General features: G+C 40.8%; 1 protein-coding gene across 1 annotated transcript in view; it reads left to right on the top strand.

The window, feature by feature from the left end:
- Positions 1 to 1,066: 1,066 nt before the first annotated feature.
- tbl1xr1a (TBL1X/Y related 1a) overlaps positions 1,067 to 6,065 on the top strand; it is a 31,933-nt gene continuing 26,934 nt past the window's right edge. Inside the window, 1 exon segment of the mRNA XM_084473409.1 lies at positions 1,067 to 1,467. The gene's annotated coding sequence lies outside the window, so the exon portion shown is untranslated.

The raw sequence follows: 6,065 nt of genomic DNA, 5'->3' as shown, positions 1-6,065 counted from the left end.
ACATTGTATATATATATAGTAGCAGAGTGTTTACACACTCCAACAATGATTGGAATGATCCTTGTAAAAATAGATTCAGCCTTTATCCCTTAAAGGCAATGCAGAGCGGCACTCCCAGTCATAAAACACTAGAAGAGGGCGGGACAATAGTGGGCAGGATTAAGTAATTCAATGATTTCATTGGTGCTGGGAGTCCAGGAGGATGTTATGTCACTGCCATCTGCTTACTTTCAAATCGGAGCAGGCCTCAACAGAGTTATGATTGGTTGGTATGTAATTCCTGCCTGTTTGGAGGAATTTAGGATTGTAGAAGAAACTATTCTGGACTGAATTATACTCTGGTGGAATAACACAATCCATACAAATCTGCTAAATAAAATCTGTTTTGCTTTTCCAAGTATGCTTTTTTGTAACAGATTCACAATATTCATTTTATTGCTTTCACAAAATCACTGGTCATGTTTAGTGCCACACAATAAGGACATTGATGATTTCAACATGATTGAGTATTCATCAAAGCCATGTAACATAAGATTCTTCTTCTTCTTCCTGGTCCTTTTTAATGAGAGAATGTGTTGTGATGTGATTTGATGAACCACTTTCTTTAAAATAATGACTGAAGTTGTGAGCATCATTATGAGCAGATCATGAGAAATAATAATGAAAGCAAATCCCCAAAAAACAAAACAGTAAAATGTCTAAATGACACATAAAAGGAGGCAAAATAGTAGTAGCTAAAGGTATTTCAGTGAGACATCATAACAGAATTAGTAAAAGTGAATCAATTGCCATTAGTACAGTTATAACACACACACACACACACACACACACACACACACACACACACACACACACACACACACACACACACACCTGGCACCACTACTCTGCTTTGTTTGCTGTTGCCATAAAACATGCAACAATAAAACGTATTTACAAAATATCGATGGATAATGCAGAATTGCATTAAATATAATTTAAATGTGAGCAATAATAACAATGTGGGCAGTTTTTTCAAGCGTTACAGTCTACCAGAGCCGTTCTCTTTTTTCATACTGCGACACCCATTTGATGTTTATGTGACTAGTGTCTTTCCCTTAGCTATGAGAGCTGCAGCGAGAATTGCCCAGGCCTACCTCATTTTCGCCTGGCGGGTCAGCTTCTCTGTGTTTCAGTCTGAAGCCGTTGGCTGCTACTGAACCGTTTGGCTCTTTCTCTACTAGCGAGCAACCTTACAATCTATCCCAACTGTGCATCTACTTCCATTTTAACGGGATTTACTCAATTATAGGCCGGCGTTTTCAAAACACAGCGTTAACTTGGGAGTTAACGCAGTAGATCGCGGGGTCAGCGGGCCATTATAACGTATTTTTGAGGTTAAATTTACTGGTGGAAAACAACGGTGGAGGAGATTCCATATTAGGAGCACACAAGAGAAGGCAGCCCTTGTGTGATTTGGAACCTCCGGTAAGTGTTTTTTTATATTTTTACATTGTTATCGCGATTATAAATAGTACTACCTGTGACAGTAATTACAGATTACTTCATATTGATAATGTAGGCCGGCTGATTGGCTGTTTTGAACGTTTATTTTGATGTTTTCTCTTGTGGTGGGGGATGGGCAACCTCAGCGCGCGAGTGCGCGCGCACAGTGCGTGGATGCCTGTATGCGCGTGGCAGTTAGTATGTGTGTTTGCGAGCGTGTTCTTTTTCAAAACTTTTTTGTTAGTTGACAAACGGATACATAAAAAAATATTTGAAATAAATAATACCTGTATCATAAGTTAAACTGTAACCAATGACATGCCAGGGACATTATATCCCCTGAAATATAAGTAAAACAATCTCATAACTTGGATGTTTATTTTAGCTATTTCTTCTAGCTTTGCCAATTTCCCGTGGTGTTTTTCCATTATAATGTAGTTAAACTGAACACTGGTGTATCACAACATGAATCAAAGCTTACAAGTGTGCCATGCAACTGGCGTTTCAAATCCATGGTCGTGGGGGAGGGGCAGTCAGCAATCACACGAGCGCGCGTGCACGGACGACTCACTTGCCAACCTTGTAAATCAACTCATTGACATAATGTTCTAGTCGGGAGATATTAAATACACCAGCTGGACGTGCATGGCTTTTGTAAACACCCTTAACCATTCCCTCCACCCACCCAACCCTTTCCAATAGTATACCAGATTGTAAGATATTTTTATAGATGCACGTCCAATTTAAGAATTTCAAACTTTGACATTGACCTAATAATTTCAAACCTATTCAAAGTACACCATGTCTTCGCGTATGACCTCATGTATGAAACCACACCTAAACTTGACCATCTATAATCTAGAAAGTAACTTGTAAACTTAAGGAAATCCATCGTACACAGTCCACCGTCACGTTTTCTGGACTACTCACAGAGAATAATTATAATGGATTATTAGAACAGAAAGACTTTATTTGAATACTTACGAAAGCTTGATTTTACTTTTTAGATATTTGATTTTAGTTGTTTAAAGGCCATTATACCAACATTATATTAACTAGTAAATTGACTTCGTAAGTACATATGTCGGTAAGTAGCCTTTTCTAGCTGTGGCCTTACATTCACACAAGCCATCAAAGCAACTCGTATCATGGTTATTGTGATGTACAACATTTCAATATACAACATAGCAGGATGGTGGATACAAGTATTCCTTTTGTCCATTCATACTTTTTTTGTTGTGTTGTCTGTTATTTCTGGCAACGTTTCCCGGTATATTTTAAATAGTCACCAACTGCTAGTTGGATACACTTCAGAGCAAGGCTGTTTTGCTTTGCTTTTACAGATGCCATTTTAATCTAGGTCATGATGCCTACTAGGGATATGTGCACTGCTCGTAGTTCTCACGGTAGAATAAAAATATCAACCTGGTGACATTTTAAAAAGTTGAAATTGATAATGGGCAAAACATTCTATCCACTAACACATTAGTATCAATAGGCATTATCAATAAAATGTTGTACAAATCAAAAGCATCCTCCAGTCCACTGTGCTTTGCAGGGCTTGTAGAAGGGCTTTTGAAGTCTTTGTGAGTAAATGTTTCCCAGCTCTTCGTGTTTGTAGTATTGTGGCACGGAACTGCGTATTTTAAGTGGCTGTCATCCTCCAGCTGGCCAGGTCCCTCCGTTTACCTCAAATATGGAGCGCCAGTCTCATGCAGTCCTACCAGCAAGCAATGTTATTGGCTCTGCAAAACATTAGAAATGTGTTTATATGTTGCCCGGCCAGTAATGGAATAATATAAATGAATGCTATATATTTATTGAAAACTGTTTTAGCTTAGCAAGCAAGCAAGCTAGTAATGCTAGGAATACTGCTGCCTCTCGCCCCCCTGTAATCACCCGTTCAGTCAAATCACTCAATCTCTAACATTGAACAAAATAAAAATATTTCACAATTGAAAAAAAAAAAAAAAACTCCTATTTGTGCACAATAGCGCTAAATATAACTTGGAATATACATCGCCACACGTAATACGTTTTTTAGGGATGATCCGTTTATGGAGACAATGTGATTGATAGGTATTAGGAAGAATCTTCTGCTCCCCGCCAGTGGAGCCCAGACTTCAGAAACCTGTGTTTTATTTTATTCATGTTTACTTGCAGTTATGTATTCCACATAAGCTATGCTTATGTGGAAGCTCACAGATACAAAATGTTGAGGAACCTTGCCTGTTTTGTTTCATATCTTTCCTGGTCGGTCCTATTGGAAACCCCTCCCAGCTACCTCTTTTTGTAGGAGTTTCCTATTTGGGGAGTGCTCTATCCAAAAGTATTAGTAAAGATACTACGGAGGGATGGCTACAACTCATTCATGTTATTGGTAGGCAACAACCCACAACAAACCCACTAGCAAACAGACTTTGTGAAGATATTCCTTGGTTTAAAGATTATATTTTGTGTGTTGCGAAGATCTAGTGCACTGGTGCACACTCTAGCAGGAGTGCACCAGTCAGTGGCATTTTGTCGTTTTTCAAAAACATCATTATCTCTAAGTATGTTGAAGTTGGGCCTCTGAGTGAAAGAAAACTAAAATATAGAGCCACACAAAGCTTTCGTTGAAAAGAAATATGTGCTTGATGTGTTTCGGTCAAAGCCTGTTGACAACTCGCCTTGGAGAACTTGAACACTTAAACTGAGAGGCTACTACGCATTTGCAATTTGGTCGAGCAATGTCCCAGCAGGGTTGTACAAACTTGAAGGCAAAAATGTCTATCATCTGATAGATAGATAGAAGCTGATAGAAGACTGTTGCATATTAGTTGCCATGAAAATTGAAATTCCCGTGCTTGCTAATGGTAGGAATCGTGGATTTTGGAGTGAATTTTGAATATGTTACCAGATCTTGTTTTCCGGTGGTTATTTCTTCTGCTTTCTTAGATGTGTGTCCATATTCTGTCAACACAGCTCCTAACGTTACATTCTCCGTTAAAAATGCACTGCCGAAGTCTAACATCTAAATACAACACCTATTGTGTTTCACTGAAGCCTCCCTGCATGCTTATCCTTAAGGCAATACACCAGTATCACAATGTTTATCCCCAGTGCTTGAAATGGTGCTGGTTTTGCTTGGAAACCCACACTGGTATCGTCATGGTACATATTCCAATTATGGGAGGCAATGGATTAGATCTGATCTCTACAAAGTTCTCATAGTATTTCTCTGTTTCGATAGTCTTTCCTTCCCACCTAGTATATTGAACATGGAGTGTGTGGACACCAGAAAATGTCCAGTCACTGATTAGATAGCAGGGTAAAGTTATCTACACAAAACGCATCGATCATCGGGCCTCATTAAATCAGTGAGAGACTGTGAGTGAGAAATGCGGGCTATTACAGTTATGTAAGCGGCGCTCGCCAGTGCTGTGGGATTGGACGAGTGGGGGAAGGGACGTGAGGGGGACGGAGGCAGTGTTCACAAGCAGAGGAGGGAAAGGCCAGGCGAGTGGAGTCCTATTGAAATTCCGTATGTGAATGAGTCAGTGGGCCTGACGTAGCCACGCTCCTGCGAGAGTAGGCCCCGTCTGGGAAGGAAATGTCTGAGGAAGAAAATGGAGTGGTTGCTGAAGGCGGATGCACTGTAGTGGTTAACGTATGCGGTAGAGAATCATTTGGGGGCTGTGCCGGAACTCGGAAGATGAGTGTTATAATTCGAAGGCCCTCAATTTCCGTCCAATTCGGTGTCATTCATTCATCTGCGTCACTTAGGATCACTTTGGCCTCATCTGAGAAACATGTGCACATAGGATTTTGGGTTTGGCGTTTTGACACTGCGCGGCGTACCTTTGGCCCATAGTACTGGGTTGGCACAGATCCGCTCTTTGTCTAATCAGTTACATGCTCTGTCTGACAGCTAGCGGACTCCTTTGACACAGTTTCCCTACTCCCTCCCAACCTTTTTGTCGCGGTAGCTCATCGGTCACTGCTTCACACTTGTCTAATCTCTGGTTACATCTCTGGCCAGCGGAAGGCAGGGGGTGGGGGCCTGCTGCACAGCGAGCGCCGTAGAGTCACGGTGGAGAGGAAGTAAGACCGGCTACCCGTCAAGACAGTTGTTTTATACACTGTGTTGTGTAATAATGATTGTCCCTTAAAATGGAGCATATTTCAATTCATTGAATGAACCTTAATTGGATACTCAAACAATATTTCATTATTATTTCATTATTATATATCATGATACTCATATGCCTGCTTTAAGAAATGGTACAAAGAAGCTCAATCACCGACCAGGCCTCTTTTAGAATTTTTGGTTTCTGTTTACACATGCAAAAAAATTCAGAGACCTGAGTTGGCATTAACTGACAACCGCAGCCATGTAATGTGTGGGACGCGACCCACAGGGGTCAAGTTCGTCCTGGTGAAAGAATGGTGCAGCCTTGGCTTTCCCCTCCCCCACCATGCCTTGATCTTTACTAGACCCCGAGAGCACTGCTGCATTCCTCCCCAGCCTGGGTAGACACACTGCATGCATTAATTGCATTCTTGAAAGCCACACTACTACAAGAAGGAATTTTTACAGA

This window comes from Micromesistius poutassou, assembly GCF_964030765.1.
Source record: "Micromesistius poutassou genome assembly, chromosome: 9".
Taxonomy (NCBI): domain Eukaryota; kingdom Metazoa; phylum Chordata; class Actinopteri; order Gadiformes; family Gadidae; genus Micromesistius; species Micromesistius poutassou.
This window is presented reverse-complemented; position numbering and strand designations above follow the sequence as displayed.